Source organism: Macaca nemestrina, chromosome 19 (genome assembly GCF_043159975.1).
Source record: "Macaca nemestrina isolate mMacNem1 chromosome 19, mMacNem.hap1, whole genome shotgun sequence".
Classification (NCBI taxonomy): Eukaryota; Metazoa; Chordata; class Mammalia; order Primates; family Cercopithecidae; genus Macaca; species Macaca nemestrina.
This window is the reverse complement of record NC_092143.1, coordinates 52,758,406-52,782,765: the sequence shown is the minus strand read 5'-3', so window position 1 is coordinate 52,782,765 and position 24,360 is coordinate 52,758,406.

The following is a 24,360-nucleotide window of genomic DNA, read 5'->3' as shown; positions in this document are numbered from 1 at the left end:
AATATGTGCTAGGATCTCAGGCATATTTTATAGTGAATTTCGTCTCCTTTTCAGCTGTTGGTTCTTTTGAAGATAACGAGAAGTTGACTAATGCTAACCCTTTTACATAGTCACAGTAAGCTTATTCCCTTTAGTTCTTTTCTTTTAAAATAAATTTCAACCTTTAATTACTTTGTGTGTGGGAGTGTGTGGATGAGAAGATGTGATAGAAGATGAGGTTTTATTAATTTTAGTTACTTCTGATGCTTTTCAATATTACTGGTGTTTTTCCTTTCCCTCCTTCTTGGAAAGCAGTAAAAGAACATTACAAAATGCAATCTTTCACACTTAAAGGAAAGCCAATGCCCTGTTTGGGCATTGTTGTCAAAACAAACAAACAAACAAACAAAAAGCATAAGCTGTGTCTCTGCAATAGCTGTGAAATTCCTTTGCCCTTAGAGTGGGCTGCTTCATGTATCTTGGCCAAGTTGTGCCTTTCTTTCTTTATAAATGCAGCCAGTGTGATCTCTAAAGAGATAAATGATGAATAAGGTGGAGGCTATTTATAGTCTGGCTAGGAAAAACAATTTCACTTAACAAGGATGTCGGTTAAAATAATTAATGTAGATCAAGTGGACATGTGAATAGAACAGCCTGTTGGAAAGTGATTAAATAGACAGCCTGATCCAGAAAGAAATATACCACTCAGATTACCAGGGATCATTTCTCTCAGTGACTGGGGCAGTTATTGGTTAGATGTTCACCAAAGCCTTTGAAGCACCAGGCAACACCTTTCTTGAATTCATTGAACATAGTGATGCAAGATATTTTCTTGACCACTTCGTGGGACTCAGGACAGGGGTGCCCAATTTACTCAACCCATCCACTCAACCTCTCCCAGGAGGGAGCACGCGAGGAAACGAGTGCAGGAACCAGAGCAAGCAATTGAAGGAACCGGCCAGCAGCTTCAGTGCCGGCAGGAGCAAACTCCATTCTCTCAGTCTGCCTTGATCCACCACTGGAGGGAGTGTGTAGGCGAGTGTAGGAACAGGGCTGGCAGTTTTAGCGCCAGCAGGAGCAAACTCTGTGCAGGCCCCACAGCAGCATCCAGGTGGGGCTGGGGGCCTGTGATCCCAAGGCCCCAGAGGACTTTTTACATTGCCCTCTTAGCTCTGCTGTCCACAGTTGCAGCGTATTATCAGCTCAGTGGACCCTTTGCCTCATTGTGAGATGGCTGTCCTCTGCCAGCAAGGGCAAAAGGCCAGTGTGAAAACCTATTTGGGTACTTGTACTTAGTGCATCCCAAATTCTTGTCCAATGCCCAAGAGGAATGAGGTCATGCAGATGAATTGAAGGATGGTGAATGCAAAGAACTTAATTGAGCCATGAAATCAGCCCTCAGTGGAGAGGGGAACTGGAAAGGGAATGGGAAGAGCAGGTCACTCTTATCTGAAGTCAAGCCACCTCTCTGCCTCTTTCTTCTGAGGTCATGTTGCTTAATTCAGCTGCTATCTCAAAGTCACCTCATTCCAATGTCCAGCTGCTTTTTCCCTCTGCCAGCTGAGTCTGGGGTCTATATGGGCACAGTATGGGGGGCAGGGCAGGGCAGGCCATAGGTGGTTTTGGAAAAGGCAACATTTAACTGGTAAAAAGACATTCAGAAAGAACCAATTGGGAAAGAGTGGGAACACAGGGATGGAAGTTCTCACTTTGGACTGTGAATTCCAGGCTTTATGGCTCGAAGGTGGGGTTTTGCCAGGGACATGCCACTGTCTGCCAAGAATTTCTGTGCCTTCTGTCACTATCAGTAGGATGCACTCACATTGAACAAAACAAGGGGGGTTTGTGTTTAGAATATCTCTCCTATTTAAATTGGTTTTCTTTATTTTATTTTATTTTATTTTATTTTATTTTATTTTTGAGATGGAGTTTTGCTCTTGTCACCCAGTTTGGAGAGCAATGGCACAATCTCGGCTCACTGCAACATCTGCTTCCCAGGTTCAAGTGATTCTCCTGCCTCAGCCTCCTGAGTAGCTGGGATTACAGGCAGCTGCCACCACACCTGGCTAATTTTTGTATTTTTAGTAGTGATGGGGTTTTGTCATGTTGGCCAAGCTGGTCTCAAACTCCTGACCTCAGGTAATCTGCCCACCTTGGCCTCCCAAAGTGCTGAGATTACAGGCATGAGCCACCATGCCCAGCCGGATTTCCCATTTTAAGTCTTCCTTTGTATTCAGAGATTACAGACATGTAAGTAAAACGTGTAACTTTTGGCCAAGCACAGTGGCTCTCGGGAGGCTGAGGTGGGAGAATTGCTTGAACCTGGGAGGCGGAGGTTACAGTGAGCTGAGATCAAGCCACTGCACTCCAGCTTGGGTGACAAGAGGGAAACTCTGTCTCAAAAAAAAAAAAAAAAAAAAAAAAAAAGTGTATCTTTTATTTGGCAACCATGTGTTGAGTACCTTCTGCATGTTTACCATGGCAATAATGTTTACCATGGTAGTAAGGATTCACATTCACACCAAGTAGAAATTATCCTTGAAGAACATATGCTAAAAAGAAAATAGCACATCAGAGAACCAAAACTATAAGTTTAAGTGTCTATATAAGTCTAAATAGAACTTCAGAAGTAAGAGAGAGCAGCCTGTGCAGGTGAGGTTAGACAAGAATTCATGAAAGAAACTAGGTCTTAAAGAACCAGCAGAATTCACAGGCAGAAACAAAAGGTGGATTTCTCAACCCTGTTGACCAGCCTGGAAGAAAGGCAATGTCACTGAGAGGCCACGAAGATTACTTCCATTCAAAGAGAGGGTGGGAGATTTTCATACTAACTCCAACAGTGGACATCCAAATTCAGGCACAAATCGCAAAGCTGAATAGTCTGAAGAGTTTGGATAATTAGGTTTAACCCACCAGAAGCGCAGTGAGCTTGGGTCACATACCTCCACTCTGGTTCAACTGAATGATAATGAAGCCACAACATCATGGCTTCCTAAGACTAGGGAAGTGCAAACCAAAACTCTCAAACTTTTTTTCCAATCTGGTCTTACTCATATGCACACATTCCTTTTGTGAAATGAAAACACTACCTCAGAATTATTTCTTTCATAGCACTTGTAATTTCTATTCCTAATGATTCTTTTTTTTTTTTTTTTTGAGATGAAGTCTTGCTCTTGTCACCCAGGCTGGAGTGCAATGACAATCTCAGCTCACTGCAACCTCTGCCTCCCGGGTTCAAGCGATTCTCCTGCCTCAGCCTCCTGAGTAGCTGGGATTACAAGTGCCTGCCACAAAGCCCAACTAATTTTTGTATTTTTAGTAGAGATGGGGTTTCAACATGTTGACCAGGCTGGTCTTGAACTCCTGACCTCAGGTGATCCGCCCGCCTCCGCCTCCCAAAGTGCTGGGATTACAGGCGTGAGCCACCGCACCCGGCCAATTCTCTATTTTTACAAAGAAAAAAATAATGGATCTTGCAAAAAGTTCTATGTGAGTTTCAGGGAGCATGGTAGCCACATGTTCTCTATTTCCTGCTGGTCAGGTAACTTGGCAAAGAAGACATTATTTATTGATGAAGAATACTCTTATTTAGACTTCTAAGTTCATTTTATATAGCATGATTATATAAAGTATATGAACCTTGAAAGAATGCAGAACCAAATGGCATTTAAAGAACTTTGCAATCCTAGAATTCTATGATTCTCTAATATGTGAATGTCACTCGTCAAATAAGTATCAATATAAACAAGTACAGTGTTCCTTCTAGATTCATGTCTGAAGAGGAAGAGAAATTCCAAGATGTGGTGTGGCATACCTGAATGAGAAAGGACATTAGACTCACAGACTGGGATTCAAACATTCTCCTCACACTTACGAACTCTCATGAGCAAGTTACTTCAAATCTCTGCCTCAACTTCAGCATCAACAAATGATATTTACTGTAACAGATTGTGGTGAGGTAAAGTGATATAACATGTACAAAGAACCGATCAATACTAGATGCTTCGTAAATATTACCAGGCTCCCTGCTTTGGAATTGGTTAATTCCAAAGAAGGAATTGAGCAATTGAGTGAGTGTCTTAAAAATAGAGGACATGGAGCTCATTAAGTTTCTGACTTCTCATAAACATTCGTATCTGGATAAGCATCTGTCTCTGTTATGGCCCCCAAATTTCTGCACGTAGTAAGAACTATCAAATAACTTCTAGTAATGCCAAATTTTAGTTTTTAAATCTATTAAAAATTTTTCATTTAAAGGGATTGCTGACTTACCTAAAGTCACAGAAAATAAATAAAATTTTGTAGTAGAAAATAGATTTCTTGACTTTTAGTTCCAAGCACTTTTTTTCAAATGTAAATATGCATGGAGGAGTTTAAAGCAATTCCGTCTGAATCTATTCCTCCCTCTTTCCCTTTGCTGTGTACTTCAATAGGAGGCTTTCAAAAGTGGCCTTTCTCAGCCCTTCCCATGTGGCTCATGGTAAGGGCAGCTTTCTACAGAAAGAAACTGTCTTCTTGATGTGAGGAGAATCAGAGGAGTTAACCAAGTCCAGCCTTAACAAGTGGAAACCCAAGACTCAACAGCCAAGGAGATGAAACACAAGTCTAAACTGCCTGAGATGTAATTACAGTGAGGCATCCTGCACCTGGATTTCAGAGTTTGGTGAACATTGCATTTGATTTGACAGAGAACAGATCTGGAACAAAGAAGAGGGTAATGAAGTAACTGCAATAGTGGCCCCAAGTCCTTGCCTGGGTGTGTTAAACGGAATTAAAGACCACAGACCAGGAAGACAAACACAATTCTACTCATTTTAGTAAAAATTATTTTAAGCAGACTGTTTCTTCTTAAACTGTCTGTCAATGAGAAAATGGAGGTTTTAAAAATAGGAAAAGTTTATGGATAAACAAGTTACTTCAGGGCATGTGGTGCTGTGGTGGGGCAAGGAAGTGCAGATTAGAATAAGGGGGTATCAGAGTGGGAAATTTCCAATGATCCAAATATTGTATGATTATTTTGGGAATGGGGTAAAAAAGGGAATGGGAAGGGCCTAGGAAAACCCATGTCCAAAACAGAATCATTTCAAATGATTTCCCAGGTCTTCATATATGTGTCCGATTAAAACATTTTATTCTCTCCAATCTTTTGTGTGTTAAAAGTTATTTTCATCAATGGCAAAGTAGTGCCTCCTTTTTAAAATCAATAAATAGAGAAATGATGTTTAAAGAAAATTCTACAAACCAACATGGGTTTTTTCAATGACTGATTTAAATTAGAGTTTTCTTGGTAAACCAAAAAATAAGAATAAAACTCATGAAAATAAGGATTTCCAACTTCACAACTTCCAACCCACGCTTTGCCTCATCACCCTGGCTTCCATTTGAGAATTCGTCTCAGACAGATGGTAGTGAGTTAACAAGTCTAGACTGTAGGAGTATATATCTGCATTTGCATCTATATGATTATATAGAATAATTTTTCACTGAAATGGCATGCATCATTGGGATGAGCTCCAGGACTTTACGACTTTCCTCTACTCAGTTGAGTATGGCATGTGTACAATTCACTCTGGCCACTACAAAAATTCTACCACAGCTGGAGTAGAGAGCAACAGCTGCTTGCCAGCACACAGCAACATGGCACAACAGTTCAGAATCATAAATGAAGAAGACAGCCTTCAATAGACACTGCAGGGGGAATTTAAAGCGAGAGGAAGCAATTAGCTGAACTGGAACAGAGCCAGGGAAGCAAGGCAAGATTCTCTCCAACTTTGGGAAGGCGAGTGCAATGTGTGATACATGAGCACATTTCTAGTCTAGGCTCATAGGCCAAGGTACTAGAACAGGAGTGAATTAGCCACAAGGTAATCCTGCTTGGACTGGTAAGGTAAAACAGCTCCCTGTCCTCAACCCAGAATACCTTTATTTTCCCCTAATAGGTCTCTTATCTAAGTATGCACCCAGCCCCAACCCTGTTTGGCTTATGAGATCTGACAAGATCACAGCTTGAGGGAGAAGGTCTGTAACACTCTCTGACAGTGGTTGACTTGGCTTTTAATAGAAATGGGCAGAAATGTAGAGACCTTGTACATTTGAACACACAAGATTGGCCAGCTTTCATCGCAAAAGCTTCTGAGCCTCTCCGTGGCAGCTGGAGTGAAGACCTATGAGCTGATCTGGAAAATACGTCCTTTCTTTCTAATGGGAGCCACCACATTGCGTTCCTTTAATTACACCATGTCATGTCGTGTTCCCCTGTGAAATGACACAGAGGAACATGAGGTGACCTGGGATAACTGTGATGAATTGCATTCCAAAGAGAGGCTCGCTTTGAAAGGCATCTGGTGTGGGAAGTAGGTACTTCTAGTGTGCTACATGTCTGTGAAGTCATGGATGATTTTCCCATTGCATATCACAAATATTTAATGGTAAGATTATGTGCATGCTGAGAGAGTCTTTCTGTCAAGTTTCATTTTATTTTTATTGGTGAAGCATAATAGTAATTTTATACTGAAAATAATAAATATTATAATCATTAAGTAAATAAAAGTAGCGACTTTCAAAGGGATTAGTGTTTCATAATCAGATTAGATGATGAAACTAACATCAGAGAGGGGTTCATTCTTACAGTAATTTGTTTCCTGAATTCGAAATTAGAAAGATCATTAAGAGAAAGCAACAACTGTCTAATCAGCCATTAGGTAGGATTATTTTCAAGAAGTTTTTTTGAAGTTTTAATACAGGCTGAAACCAAACATCTAGATGTGACTTGAACAATATGGTTGTCACTAATCACATGAGGCTATTTAAAAGTAAATCAATCCGGGCCATATAAGGTCACCTAATTTTCAACAAAAGTGCCAAGAATACATACTTGGGAAAAGACAGTCTCTTCAGTGAATAGTTCTGAAACTGGATATCAACATGCAAAAGAATGGAATTGGGCCCTTATCTTATAACTTGCACAAAAGTCAACTAAGCATGAATTAAAGACTTAAGAATAAGAACTAATACTTTAAAAATTCTAGAAGAAAATACAGGGAAAGACTGCATTTGTCTTGGCAATGCTTTCAGTGAATAAAAGCAAAAATGAACAAGTGGGACTACATCAAACCAAAATATTCTGTATAGTAAAGGGAATCACGAAGACAGTGAATTGACAGCTTGTAAAATTGGAAAATACATTTGCAAATCATATATTTGATATGAGGTTAATTTCCAAAATATATAAGAAACTTGTACAACTCAATAGGAAAAAAACACACACACACACACAAAAACAGAATGAAGCTGGGTTATTAAATTTAATTTATAAATGGGCCAAGAACTTAAACATTTCTCTAAAAAAGCATACAAATGGCCAACAGGTCTATGAAGAAAATTCTCAACGTTGCTAATTATCAGGGAAATGCAAATTGAAGCCACAAGATATCATCTAACATCTGTTAGGATGGTTATGAAAAAAAAAGGCAACTAGGTTCGAAGAGGATGTATAGAAATTGGAACTCCTGAATGCTTGGTAGGAATGAAAAATGGTGCAACTGCTATGGAAAATAATATGTAGGTTCTCAGACAGTTGAAAATAAAATTACCTGATGATCCGGGAATCCCACTTCTGGGTATTTATACAAAAGAATTGAAACTAAGATCTTAAAGAGATATTAGCACTCCCATGTTCATTGCTGTACTATTCACAATAACCAAGATAGAAAAGAAAAACAAACTCAATGTCTATCAAAAGATGTATGAATAAAGAAAATTGGCATAAACTTACACAATGGAATATTATTTAGCCTTAAAAAAATCTTGTAATATTTTACAACACAGAAGAACCCTGAGGATACTACACTAGGTGAAATGAATCAGTAACAAAAAGACAAAGACTGTAGGATTCCACATATATGCACTATTTAAAATGGTCAAACTCATAGAAGCAGAAAGCAGAATGATGGCTGTCAGGGGCTGGGTGGAGGGAGGAATGGAGAGTTGCTATTCAGTGGGTACAAAGTATTTATTTTGCAAGATGAATAGGTTCTCGAGATCTGTAAAACACTGTGCCTATAGTTAACAATGCTGCATTGCATACATAAACATTTGTTTAGGATAGATCTAAGGTAGTGTTCTTATCACAACAAAAAAAAATAAAATAATCAAAATTTTAAAAAATAAAATAAAACACTAAAACTACACACTCAGTTCCTAAGTTGCAGTAGCTACATTTCAAGTATCATATGGTCACCTTTGGCTAGTGGCTGGCATATTAGAAAGCATGGATACAGATCATTTCCATCATGGCAGAAAGTTCTAAAACACAGCCTGGATGAGAAAAAGAAAACAGAATGTCATCTACATATTTCTGATTTTCACACATACATTGAAATGTACAGTAAATATCTGGATAGTCAAATGTATTTTTTAAACTTTTTTGTTCAGATGCTTTCACAACATAGGCAAAGCTTCTCTTTGTTTGCCGTAGTGAGATTGTACATTTATTTTCTCTTAGCTTGCTATTATTTGTAAATGGTGTGATTCCCCAGCAAAATGTCAAGAATCCAGGTTTCCCTAGAATGTAAATGAGCACTATTAATAGATAAAACCATCCTTGAGATTTAGTTCCCTGTGTTCTCGATAGAATGGAAACCTACTTGCAGAAAGCCCACATAGAGAAGTTAGCAGAGATTTTAGTTAGGAAAGACCAGCTCATAATTTCTGAATCATGCTTCCATTTTCTTAACCATAGAATTACCTCTTACAAAAATACAAAAACATCAGTCTATTTCTCTTATTCAGACAAAGAAGCAGGAATAATATTCATGGTTTTTTAAAGTTATTTATAAAATGTCCCTCCATGTAATACAAACATACATTTGAAAATCATGTCTTAGAAAAAAACAATACCAAATTCTGCATTCTTTCCAGGCATTCATATTTTCCCCTGATAAAAGCTTTTAGAGATGATTAGAGAAAATATTTTTTTCCCATTTCACAGATAGGAAAAATAGTAACTGCACCACTTGGTTATAGACCTAGGAGTAGGAAATAGAAAATTTGACATAAAAAACAAGGTGTTCCATAGGGTGAATTTTTAGATTTCCCACCTTGAGACTCAGGTTCAAAGAATCTTAGCAGCACAGAACTGAGAGCAGAAGAAATGGGATTTTATGCATTGAGTGGTGAGTAACACCCAGCTCCTGTCTTAAAACAAAACAAAACAAAAAAACCCCACCTTTTTCTTTGTGGAGGGCATGACATGGTTTATACAAGCAAGTGGTACTGCTTCTCTCCCCAAATGCATTATTATTAGTAATGTGATTTTCCTAATAAGCTGTGGGTAGCTTTTCAATATACTAAACAGGTACAAGAAACTACATAACTTACTGTGCCTTTAACATTTTATAATTACAAGCTAGAAGCTATTGGAATGAGGTGGTAAGGGTGAAGCATTGTACTAAAGCTGGAAAAAAATCAATACCTGCTCCTGAGATAGGGTGCTTGACCAGAAAGGATATTACAAGATACAAAGGAGCAGATATGAAATACTATTTCTCTGATTTTGTTTTTAATCTTACTGCATCAGCAGCACAAAACACACATCGGGTAGACCTACAGAGGCACCATAATTCATTGTTGATTTCATAAGATTATCTGCATGTGTACGAAATGTAAATTGTATATTAATTTCTGAGATTTCCCTTCTCCTAGGAATTAACACCCCACTTTTAAATGAGAAAATCCGGTAACTTTACATGGTAGCCCATTTAATCTCCCACTGTTAGCCTAGTAAATTTGGGCAAGCTATTTTACTTCTTTGAGCTTCAGTTAACTCATAGACATAAAATAATTTGAACACTAGTCTCTAAATCGCAGCTCTACAGTTTTGTGAGTATACAATTTCCTAAACTGACCATTTCTGATACCGTTTTCATGTCACCTTTTTTTAAATAAAATATTGGAACTCAATTAGAAATCTCTCATTCAGGCTTTTTGCTTACTCTTAACATCAGCACTTGTTACACAACAAGGACATGCCACATACGCTCCCAATTCCACCTCCCTGGCAATACTTGCAGCCTGAGCCTGTTCTGCTGTAGATTAACACATCTAGCACTAAGCCCCAACCTCTCCCTCATCACTCTGCTTTTCTAAGGTCATTTTTCCTTTGATCAAAATAAATTTTGGCCTATTGGACTAATTTTCATGAAATAATAGATTAAGTGTTGAGGGATTTTAATGATCTAACACAAGCATATCATTTTACAGATGAAGAAACTGAGACCCAGAAAGCTTAATGATCGTTCAAAGTCCTCAAACCAGTTAAAGACGGACCAAGATTAATTGTGGCCTCCTGATTAATATTCAATGGTTTTTAGAGTATTTTATTCACTTTTTAACTTCTATCCTGAATATATTATCAATGTTTCTTATGGTATTAAGTCCACCTAGTAGGTAAAAATTTCCCCAAGGCAAAACCTCTCAGAAGAGTTTTATGTCTTTGTTCATGAATACACTCTTTTCAATAGGATACAATGAGAAAAGGTGATTCTTGGCATCCTCTTTCTGTAATAGCGATGGTGTCACCTAGAATGTGAGCAAAGGATTGGCCAGGTATAGAACAGTACCAGCTATGTGCCGCTTTGATCTGTTTGTTTATTTATTGGTTTGTTTATAATGCTGAAAGCAATAGAATTGTTTACTTAGGTCACACATTTCCCAGTTTATATAAAGACTGTTTATTAATATGTGTATGGTCTAGCATTAGTCTTTGAACTGCAATTAATCATGTTACAGCTAGAAATGCCTTTTGAATGTTGCTATTCTTAGGTACTAAAGGTAAAATATACTTTAGTGAATATGACTTCAGACTACCTCATTTTATAGAGTAAATACTGGGTCTCTGGTAACTCCTTTGATTTTCTATCCAGAGTCTTACATACTACAATCTGTTTTCCATGGGATGTTGATTGTGCCATGCAGATGATCTGGCAAGATTTACTAAACGAATGGTTTCATGAGTAAGAGATATGTTTTAAGTCTTTATTTTCCTGATAGTAGAAATATAAATTTATGTTCTTCAATATACACCCTTGTAAGAACAACAAATAAATTATAAACAATTTTAGTTAACTGATACTTGATGCAAATGAACACAAAAGTTCTGTAACTTTTAAGCAATTATAGCAAGGCCACAGGATACAAGATTAATATACAAAATTTAATTGCTTTTCTAAATTGTAGTAATAAACAATTAAATTAAAACATGTCATTTACAATACCAAATAAAGGAAATACTTAGATATAAGACTAACAAAATATGTATAATATCTACATGTGAATAATTCTGATGAAAAAAATCAAAGACAGAAACTGGAGATACATTCTATGTTCATGAATTAGATGACAACATTGTTAACATATCAGTTTTGCCTACTTGATCTATAGTTTCAATGTAATCACAATCAACATCCAAACCGGGTATTTTGTGAATTTTTATAAACTGATATGAAGTTTGAATGAAGAGTCAAAAAGACATTAGAATAGCCAACACAATACTGAAGGAAATAAACATAGAAGACTAACACTACCCAATTTCATTATTTATTATAAAGCCATAGTAATCAAAACACCACGTTATTGATAAAAGAATTGACTCATATGTCAATGGAGTGCCCACTCATATGGAATAGAGTGCCCAGAAATAAACCCACACAAATATAGTAAACTGATGTTTGACACACACACACGAAATAGTAATTCAATGGAGAAAGGATACAGTGTTTTCGACAAATAAAACTGGAATCACTATATGTTTATGTGAAAAAAAATGAACCTAGACACAAACCTTGCATCTTTCAAAAACTTAACCAAAAAGAGATTGTAGACATAAATGTAAATGCAAAATTATGAAATACTTAAAAGAAAACTTAGTAGAAAATCTACATGATCTTGCATGTGGCAATAGTTCTTAGAAAGAAAACCAAAAGTATGATCTATAAAATTTAAAAATGTAGATTTGGACTCCACTACAAATAAAAACTTCTGCTCTGTGAAAGAGATTACTAACAAAATAAATAGACAAGCCACATACTAGGAGAAAATATTTTCGGATTGTGCATGTGAGTAAGGATTTATATCCAAACTCCTTAAACTCAACAATAAGAAGACATACAACCCCATAAGATATGGACAAAAATTAGAACAGAGACCTCGCCAAACAAAATACACAGATAGTACATAAATATATTAAAAGATGCTCAAAGTTGTTTTTAATTGGAGAATTAGGTATCAGAACAACAATGAGATGCCACTACCCACCTTTCGAAATAGCCAAAACACCAAAACACAAGCACATCACACACACACACACACACACACACACACACACACACACACACACAAACTCACAATACTAATTTCTTGTGAGGATGCAGAGCAACAGAAATTCTCAATAATTGCTGGTGGAAATGTAAAATTTCATAGCCATTTTCAAAGACAATTTGGCAGTTTCTTACAGTACCAAACATTGTCTTATTATGCCATCCAGTTGATGCTCTTCTAAGTATTTAACCAACTGAAGTGAAAACATATATCCTCACAAAAACCTGCATGTGATAGTTCGTAGTAGCTTTATTCATCCCCACCATAATCTGGAAGCAGCCAAGATATCTTTCAGTAAGTGATGAATAAGAAAACTGTGATATACCCATAAAGTAGAATATTATCTAATGATAAAAAGCCATGAACTATCAAGCTATGAAAACACGTGACTAAATCTTAAATATCTATTGTTATGTAAAAGGTTACAGGATTCCAAGATCAATGGTTGCCAGGAGGATGTGGGAAGGTATGTAAGCTTGAATAGGTGTAGTACAGGTGATATTTTAGGTTGTAAATGTATCTTCTGTGATATTGTAATTGTGGATGACACTATACATTTTTCAAAACCCACAATCCTTTATAGCACAAAGAGTGAATCTTAAGCATGCAAATTAAAAAATAATCATTTTGGCAGTGGGCTATGTCAAAGAGACACAGGAACAAACTAAAAAGAGTTTTCAGTAGCAGAATCTGTCAGACCAGAATAACAAAGTGAAAAAAAAAAAAAAAAACTGGCAGAATTTAAAATGATTGAGTGAAAAAAAAATCAAATGTATTTGGTTATGCCTCAGGGAATACAATAATTATCCATAAGTCCATACTGGTATAAATTAATAATTTAATAAATAAATTTGTGATCAGGGTATAGAAATATCTTTTGTCAAACGTAACTCTAAATAGTTTAGGTAGATTACCTCCAAAAAGGTGGAGTATAACTTCGCACTCCATAAGTGTTGGTTATGCATAGTGATTGCCTTCCAAAGAGTACAGTACAGAAAAAAATAATAACTTTATATTGAATAAACAACATTATTTCAGCCAACGATCAAGGTTAGCATCAACAATCGTGAGTACTGGTGACAGTTTTTGTATCACTGATATGATGTGATGAAAATGGCACTTTACTTCTGTAGTCTTCTTCTCTTAAACCCAAAACTTGTTTTTAGTAACTCAGAATAAAGAAAAAAAATGAAAATCATTAAGTAATTTTATCTAAATGATAATCAAATTACAGCATATCAAAATTTGTATAATGTCACTAGTATAGTATTTTAGGGGAAATTTAGAGTACTAAAAAATTCATATTAATAGAAAAAAAGCTCTTATGTTCATGATCTCAGCTTCTACCTTAAAAACATAGGAAAAGAGAAATTATTTTTTAAATAAGCAGAAGAAAAAAACAATAACCATGAATTTACAAATCTCAGAAAGAGGAAAATATCAACAGCAATAACAACAAACCAGAGCTGTTTCTCTGGGAATATCAATAAAATGAATTAAATTCTATTGAGACGTATTAGGAGATAGAGAAAGAGGAAGAAAGAAAGACAAAGAGATACAAATTACCAATTGGAGAAATAAGAACATCAATACAGATTTTATAGTTATTTTAAAAATAATAAGAAGCTATTATAAACGACTTCATGCCTATAAACTTAGATGAAGTGCAAAAATTCCTTGAAAGACACAAAGTACAAAAGATTTTGAAAATCAAAGAGAAAAAGTAAATAATCCCATTTCTAATAAAAATTAAACCTGTAGGTTGAACATTTCTCACAAAAAATACTATAGACCCAGATGACCACATTGGTGAATTCTGTAACATTTAAGGAATAATTAATAACAATTTTATACATCTTTCAGAAAATTGAGAGTGACTGAATATTTTCAATAGTACTTTAAAGCTAAAATAAGTTAAGACATCACAAATAAATAAATAAAAATCACATAAAATCCCTTATAAATGTAAAGACTTAAGACAAAATTATAGCAAAGGCTACAATATATAAAAATGACAATACATCATAATAAAGTGGGTGTTTTTGCCAATAATTAATGGTTGGTTTAATATTTGGAAATCAACCATTTAATTCACCAAATTAATAAATTAAATAAAAGCTCATATGCATATTTAACAAATTAAGTTGACAAAATCCAACTTCAGGTTCTTATAAAAACTGTCAGGAGATTGGAAATAGAAGAAATCTTCTTTATCCTGATATAAGACATCTATGAACAATCTCATATTTACAGGTAAAAGATGGACTGCTTTTCTTTTAGGATAAAGAACAAGACAGAAATGTAACCTCTTAACATCTATTGTACATTGTATTGAAGGTTACAGCCAGTGCAATCAAGCAAGAAAGAGGAATAAAATTAATCCAGATTTAAAAAACAAAAACTTTATTTAATAAATATGAAGAAATTCTGATGAAATCTATAAAGTGTCACTAGAACTAATGGGTATGTTTAATACGACTGTTATGCACAACATTAGTACCCCAAAATCAACTTTATTTTATATACCTACAATGAAGAGTGATAATTTAAATTTTAAAAATTACCACTTACCATATCACCAAAAAATGTGAAATACTTACAGGTAAATCTAACAAAAGATGTGTAAGAACTGCAAATTGAAAGCTACACAATATTGCTGAGCAATATTAAAGAACACCTAAATAAAAGGATAGGTATGTTTCACCCATAGTTCATAAAACTTAATATTGTTTCAAAATCAATTTTCTATGAATTCATTTGTAGGTTCAACACAATTCGAATTAGAATCTTAGCAGTAATTGGCAAGCTAAATCAAAATCTTAAAAATTCAGAGAACTTAGAATAGCCAAAACAACGTTCAAAAAAAATAAGTAAAGTGAGAGGGCTAACACAAAGTGAATTTAAGACTTATACAACTAAGAGACTGTGGTATTGGTAGATAGACAGGTTTAATGATCAAAATATAATCCACAACTAGACCCATAAATATATGCAGAATTGATTGTCACCAAAAGCATAAAGGCAATTTAGCAGAGGAAGTAGAGTCTTTTCAAACAATGGTGCTGAAAAATTTGGTTGTTACATGCAAATAAATTAATTTTAATCCTATCTCATACCATACACAAAAATTAACTCACAATTAATCATAGAGTTAAATGCAAAATTCTTATAGTTTGAGATTAGGCAACATAAAAATTTTATGATTTAATGCCAAAAGAACCACATATAGAAGAAAAATTGATAAATTAAACTTGATCAAAATTAAAAACTTACGCTCTTTGACAGACACTATTGACAACATAAAGACAAATTCAATTTTCTCTTGAAAGAAAATACTTGCAAAGTATATCCCTGATAAAGAACTTTTAAACAAAGAACTTCTACAGAACTATTATAACTCAATAATAAGAATGTAAAGAGGGGCTGGGCATGGTGGCTCATACTTGTAACCCCAGCACTTTGGAAGGCCTATATGGGAGGATCACTTAAGGCCAGAAATTTGAGACCAGCCTGAGTGACATACTGAAACTCTGTCTTTACAAAAGAATTTAAAAATTAGCCAGGTATGGTGGAGCACACTTGTGGTCCCAGCTACTTGGGAGGCTGAAGTGGGAGGATCACTTGAGCCAAGCAGTTTGAGGCTACAGTGAACCATGATCACACAACTACAGTCCAGCCTGGGAGACAGCAAGGCCATGTCACCCAAAATAAAATAAAATAGAGAGAGAGAGAGAAGTGGGGGAAGAAAAAGGAAAACCAACCAACCAAACAAAAAGCAGAATGATGTAAATAGGCTTAGTTCAAGATGGCTCACTGGAAGTATCTGGTGTCTTCTACTTTCCTCCTCCACAAAGAAAAACCAAAATTTTGAGTAGATAATTCCATTTTGAATAGATTATCTATGAGAGAACAATAGCATTCAACAGAATAGTGACAGAAACGATCTAAAGCAAGGAAGGAGAGGGAAGTGAGGCACCTGCTTGGCTGGGATCAGCAGGGACCTTTGGAGAGGCTCCCTAATTTGAGAAAAGGGTAAGTAAGAGATCCACTGGTTCACATTCCCACTAGAGACTCCTGTAATTCTAGCCACAAGAGCACCTCTCAACCCCTGTGGACCCTGAGACTAACATAGAGAGCTGCCTGGAGACTGTATGCTGGAATTACTTCAGAGAGGGAGCTCATGCTGTGTCCCACACTCCCTCCAAGTCCTAAGTAGCTACAGCAAGGCACAATTTTGAAAGTTCAGCCCCCATCAGACTACATCCTTCCATGAGACCCAGCAGCTCCTGCATCTCCAATTGACATTCTCCACCTACAGCTGATTGATACTGCCAAGGTCAAAGTGTTACCATTGGCAGCAAGTCCACTACCCCAGCAGTGGAGCCCTGCTGCGTATTTCTTGTGCCCTGAAGATAAGCTTTCCTACCCACAGCAGTCACCAAGAAGTAATTGAAAGAAGTTTCTTTATCCCATTCATGCCTGTAGACATAGAGAAAAATGCAGCCCTGAAAAGTAAGTCAAAGCACAAGCCCCTGGCAACAATCCTGCTGCTCCCAGAAGTGGAGCTACCATATATTTACAAGCACAGTGAGGACAGGCTAAACTGCCACAGCCACTCTCTGGGGTCAAAGCATGTGCTCCCAAGATATCTTTCTACAGCTGCTGCCACTGAAACAACCCTACCCACCCAATTAGCTGGGAAGAAGCACAGTGGTTGCCCCTCCATTCAAACATTTCTCTGGGAGCCTGGGGATCACACTCCTCCTGCCTATCAGTGACTGTATGCACAATAAAGAGGCTGGGGAACATGTTTACCTATCCTGGCTCCTATGTCCCTAGTGCCTAAGCATGCCATCTGCAGGTCTGGGGATTCCCTAGCCCCAACCACAATTGGCACTTGAGCACTCTGCCTGGAGGGAAAGGGTTGGGCCCATTCGACCTGCTGCTACACCACAGCTGGTACTCACCCTCATGTGCCACCTGTGGGCCAATGGACTTGTCTCCCACCACCCCCCTCCTTCTCCAACTTATCACAGCCACTTCCAGTGCTAGCAAGAACCACTTGGGAATCAGAAGTTTGTCCTTCCACTGCTACTGCCATTGCCACAACATGCCTGCTTCCAAGGGGCCCAAGAACATGCTCTCCCAGCCAAATGCTATCACTACTGGCACACAAGCAAGCCAACTAAACACTCAAGAATTGGCCTGCCTGTCCTGCTAACACCAGTGCCATCATATACCTTCCTAGAGCCCAAGGCCAGAGACACTCAGCTTGACATTGCCTTAGGCTTAAGGACTGGCCCACTTAGCATTTCTATCCCCACCAAAACTATGCCACAGCCTCTAATAACAACCACACCCTATACCGCTGAGGAAATTAAACACCAATAACACTGTTTACAGCCAAAGAAACTATATAGAGACTATATTACTCCACGTATCCAAAATCAAAGCCAAAGTACTCTACCAAACCAATACAAAATATATTTTCAGAAAAAAGTCCTCCCCTTAAAAGTAAATACATTAAATTGGAACAAGTAACTATTACACCAGATGCACTGATGTCAATGTAAAAACTCAGGAAATATAAAAAGGCAAGGAAATATGATACCTGCAAAGGAACACAATAATTCTCCAGCAACAGATTCAAAGGAAAATTAAATTTATGAAATCCCAGAAAAAGAATTTAAAATGATGATATCAAAGAAACTAAATGATATATAAGAGAACACAGATAAATAATAGAAAGACATCAGGAAAGCAATTCAGGATATGAATAAGAAATTTATTAGAAATACATCATTAAGAAGAGCCAAACGGAAGTCCTGTAACTGAAAAATTAATTACTTTAAATACAAATACATTCAAAAGCTTCAGCAGCAAACTAGAACAAACAGAAAAAAGATTTTCAGAACTTTAAGACAGGTATTTTGAAACAATTACCAGTTTTCCAAATGGTAAAGAGAAAATAAAAAGATTGAAACTGTACTGAACAAAATAATAGCTAAAACATTTTCAAGTCTGGCAAGAGATTTAGACAGCCAGATACAGGAAGCTCAAAAATCTCCAAGTAGATACAATTCAAAAAGATGTTTTTCATGGCACATTATAGTCAAACTTTTAAAGTCTAGGATGAAGAATTATTTAAAAAGCAAGAGAAAAGCTTCTAGTCGCTAATAAGGGAACCCCCATCAGAATAACAGTGGGTTTCTCGACATACACTTTACAGGTTAAGAGATAATTGTAGAACGTATTCAAAGTGCTGAAAGGAAAAAAAAAAAGGAACCTATTTGCCAAGTATACTATAACCATCAACTTATACTTGATAAATGAAGGAGAAATAAAATCTTTCCCAAGCAGGCAAATGCTGAGGGAAAACATTGCCATTAGACCAGACTTACAAGAAATACTTAAGGCAGTTGCACATTTAAAAGCTAAAAGGCAATATTTACCATCATGGAAACACATGAAAGTATGAAATCCACTAATAGAGCAAACACACAAATGAGGAGAGGAAGGTTTAAAAAGTTACCACTGTAGAAAACCACCAAGCCACATGATAAACAGTAAGAGAGAGAGAAAGAAAGAATATACAAAACAGCCAGAAATCAAATAATAAAATGCCAGGAATAAGTCCTCACATATAAATAATAACTTTAAATGTAAACAGTTTAAACTTTCTACTTAAAAGATGTGGACTGGATGAACTGATTGAAAACATGACCCAATGTTATGCTTCCCGGAAGAAATCTATCTCACCTGTAAAAACATATACACACTGAAAATAAAGGGCTGGTAAAAGATAAACTATGCAATTGAAAGCCAGAAGCAGCCTGTAACCCAGCATTTTGGGAGAGGCTGAAGCAGGTGGATCATCTGAGGTCAGAAGTTTGAGACTAGCCTGGACAACATGGTGAAACCCCATCTCTACTAAAAAGACAAAAATTAGCTGGGTGTGATGGTGCACACCTGTAGTCCCAGCTACTTGGGATGTCAAGGCAGAAGAATTGCTTAAACCTGGGAGGCGGCTATTGCAGTGAGCCAAGATCGTGCCATTGCACCACAGCCTGGGTGACTTGGTGGCAGAGCAAAACTCCGTTTCAAGGTTAAAAAAAAAAAAAAAAAAAAAAGCAAGTAGGAGTAGATATACTTAGATAAAACAGACTTTAAATCAGAAATAATAATAAAAGACAAAAGACAAAAAAGTCATTATGTAATGATAAAGGGATCAACTTGGCAAGAAGGTATAACAATTCTATAAATATATGCACCTAGCACTAACACATTCATATATATATAAAGCAAATATTATTAGACTTAAAGGGAGAGATAGACTTCAATAAAATATAGTTGACAACTTCAACACCCAACTTTTAGCATCAGACACATTATCTAGACACAAAATAACAAAGAAACATTGCATTTAAACTATATATTAGACCAAATAGACCTAACGCTTATTGAACATTTCAACCAACATCTACATAATATATGTCATTCTCATCAGCACCTGAAACGTTCTTCAGGATAAGCCATATGTTAGGGCACAAAACAAATATTAACACATTTTTTAAAAAATCAGTTATATCAAGTATGTTTCAGACCACAATGGAATAAACTAGAAATTCATAGCAAGGGGAACTTTGGAAATGGTACAAATGCATGGGAATTAAACAATGTGCTCCTGAATACTCACTGTGTCAATGAAGAAATTGAGGAGAAAATCAAAATATATTGAAATGAATGAAAATCAAAAAAAAGCATACTAATCTATGACATGGAGCAAAAAAAAAAAAAAAAAAAAACCACACAAAAAACAGTGCTAAGAGGACAGTGCATAGCAATAAATACCTTCATCAGAAAAATAAAAAGATTTCAAATAAATAATCTAACAGTGCAAGTCAAAAAACTAGAAAATAAAAAATATCCAGAATTGAAGAAGAAAAATATTAACAAAATTTATCAGAACAGAATTAAACAAAGTAGACTAAAAAATAATAAGCATCAACAAAATGAAGAGTTGGTTTTTTGAAGAGATAAACAAAACTGATAAACCACTAGGTAGACTAACAAAGAAAAAAAGAGAAATTACCCAAATAAACAAAGTTAGAAGTGAAAATGGAGACATTATAACTGATGCCACAAAAAAGCAAAAGATCATCAGAGATTATTATTAACAATTATACACTGACAACATGAGACACCTAGAGGAAATGGATAAATTCCCGGACACATACAACCAACCAAAACTGAATCAAGAAGAAATAGAAAACCTTAATGGAACAATAATGAGTAATGAGATTGAATCCATAATAAAAAGTCTCCCAACATAGAAATGTTCAGGCCTGAATGGCTTCCCTGCTAAATTCTACCAAACTTTCAAAGAAGAACTGACAACAATTCTTATCAAACTATTCTTAAAAAATTAAAAAGAAAAGATTTCTTCCTAATTTGTTCTACCAGGCTCACATTAACCTGATGCCAAAACTCCCTAAGACAGAACTTCCAGAAGAAGGGATAAACTGCCATCTTTGCTGTTTGGGTGACTTAGCCATTCCAGCCTGTGGACTTTGGAAAGCCCAAGCCAACTAGGACAGACAAGAGCATAATAAGAAAAGAAAACTATAGGCCAATGTTCCCGGTAAATAGACATGTAAAAATATTCAACAAAATATTAGCAAACTGAATCTAAAATGCATCAAAAAGATAACACACCATGATCAAGAAGAGTTTATACCAGGGATGCAAGAATCGTTCAACATACTCAAATCAATAAATGTGGCAAGTCATATCAACAAAATGAAGGATGAAACCATATGATCATCTCAGTAGACACAGAAAAAAATATTTGATGAAACTCAACATCCTTTCATGAAAAAAATGTCTTAACAAACTAGGTACTGAAGAAACATACCTTAACATTATAAAGGCCATATGTAACAAATCCACAGCTAAAACTCTACTGAATGAGGAAAAGCTTAAAGTCTTTTCTCTAAGAACTGGAACAAGACAAGCGCAACCATATTCACCACTGTCATTGAATATACTACTGGAAGCTCTAGCCACAGCAATCAGGAAAGAGAAAGAAATAAAAGGCGCCTAAATTGGAAAAGAGAAAGTCAAATTGTCCCACCTTAGAGATGACATGATCTTATATATATAAAAACCTAATGACTATACAAAGAAACTCTGAAATCTAATAAATAATTTCAGTTAAGTTGTAGAATATAAACTTGTAGGTATAAAGTTTAAAAAAAATCAGTATTGTTTTTACATACCAACAATGAACTAGCTGACAAAGAAATCAAGAAGGCAAGTTTGCTTATAATAGCTTAAAAAAAAAAGCTTAGGAATAAATTTAACCAAAGAGGTGAAAGACTTCTACTAGAAAAAACACAAAAATATTGATGAAATAAGTTGGACAGGAAACAAACAAATGGAAATATATCCCATGTGCCTGGATTGAAATAATTACTCTTGTTAAAATGACCATATTGCTCAAAGTAATCTACAGATTCATTGTAATCCCTATCAAAATAGAAATGTCATTTTTTACAGAAATAATAACAAAACATTTTAAGATTTGTATGGAATCAAGAAAGAACCCAAATTCCCAAAGCAATCTTGAACAAAAATGACAGGGCTGGAGGCATCACACTACTTGACTTCAGAATAAATTAAATGGCTGTAGTAAAATACAGAATTTACAAGGAACTTAAGCAACTCAATGGCAAATCATCATCATCATCATCATCATTCCGTTAAAAAGTGGGCAAAAGCTATGAATAGACATTTCTCAAAAGAAGACATACAAATCACCAATGGATTTTGAAGAAATGCTCAATATCACTAATCTTTGGGAAATAAAAATCAAAACCACAATGATATATCATCTCACCCCAGTTAGAACAGCTATTATTAAAATGACAAAAGATAAGAAAAGCTGACAAAAATGCAGAGAAAGAGAGTGCAAACATACTGTTGGTGGGAATGTAAGTTAGTACAACCATTATGGAAAACATTATGAAGATTTCTTTGAAAACTAAAAATAGAACTCCCATATGATATAGCAATCCCACTGCTGGACATTTTCCCAAAGGAAACAAAATCAGTATATCAAAGGGATCTCTGCAATGCCATGTTTATTGCAGTACTACTTATGAGAGCAAATATATTTAATCAACCAAAATATCCATCAACAGATGAATGGATAAGAAAAATGTTGTAGTCATAAGATGGCTGACTGGAAGCAGCTTAGGTGCGTGGCTCTCATGGAGAGGAATGAAAAGGGTGAGTATATGCAGCACCTTCAACAGAAACATCCAGGTATCACATTGAGACTAATTAAGGAAATGACTCAATCCATGGAGAACAGAGAAAAGCAAGGCAGGATGACATGTCACCTGGGAGCAACACAGAGCCAAGAGAACCTCCTCTACCCATGGAAGTGGTCAGTGAATATGTATACAAAGTGGAGGAAAGAATCTCAGAACTTGAATACTGCCTTTCTAAAATAAGACACGCAGACAAGAATAGTGAGAAAAGAATAAAATGGAATGAACAAAAATCTCCAAAATATGATATTATGTAGAAAGACTGAATCTACAACCCATTAGTGTACCTAAAAGAGATGGAGAGTGTGGAACCGATTTGGAAAACACCTCTTAGGATATCATCTTTGAGAAGTTCCCAAACATAGCTAAAGAGAGCAACATTCAAATTTGGGAAATGCAGAGAACCCCAGTAAGATACTTCATTAGAAGGTCATTTCCAAGACACATAATCATAAGATTTTTCAAGGTGAAAAAGAAAGATAAAAATGTTAAAGACAGCTAGAGAGAAAGGTCAGGTAACCTACAAAGGGAAGCCCATTAGACTAATAACAGACCTCTCAGCTGAAACCCTACAAGCTAGAAGAGATTGGGAGACAATATGCAACATTCTTAAAGAAAAAAAAATTCCAACCCAGATTTTCATATCTAGCCAAACTAAGCTTCATAAGCAAAAGAGAAATAAGATGATTTTCAGAAAAGCAAATTCTCAGGAGATTTATTACCACTAGACCTGCTTCTTACAAGATCTTCTGAAGGAAGCACTACATATTAAAAGGAAGGACAGTTACCAGCCACTACAAAAACACACTGAAGTACACAGACACAGACAGTATAAAGCAACCACGTAAACAAGTCTGTAAAATAACCAGGTAACATCATGACAGGATCAAATCCACCTACATCAATACTAACCTTAAATCTAAATGGACTTAATGCCCCAATTAAAAAACACAGATTGAAAATCTAAATGAAGAACCCAGACTCATTGGTATGCTGTCTTCAAGAGACCCATCTCACATGCAGTGACACGCATAGGCACAAAATAAAGGGATGAAGAAAGATCTGCCAAGCAAATGGAAAACAGAAAAAAAGCAGGGAATAAAAACCTAGTTTCTGACAAAACGGATTTTAAGTCAACAAAGATCAAAAAAGACACAGGAGAGCATGACATAATGCAAAGGGTTCAACGCAACAAAAATATCTAACTATCCTAAGTATGTGTGCACCCAACACAGGAACACCAAGATTCATAACGCAAGTTCTTAGAGGCCTTCAAAGAGACTTAGACTCCCACACAATAATATTAGGAGACTTTTATACCCCACTGACAGTATTAGATAATCAAGACAGAAAATTAACAAAGATATTCAGGACCTGGACACAACACTAGATCAAATGGACCTGATAGATATCAACAGAACTCTCCAACCCCATACAACAGAATATACATTCTTCTCATCAACACATGGCACTTACTCTAAAATTGATCACATAATCAGAACTAAAACACTCCTCAGCAAATGCAAAAAATTGAAATAATAACAGTATCTCAGACAACAGCACAATCAAATTCAAAATCAAGACTAAAAATTTCACTCAAAACCATTAAATTACCTGGAAATTGAATAACCTGCTCCATGAATGACTTTTGATTAAATAATGAAATTAAGGC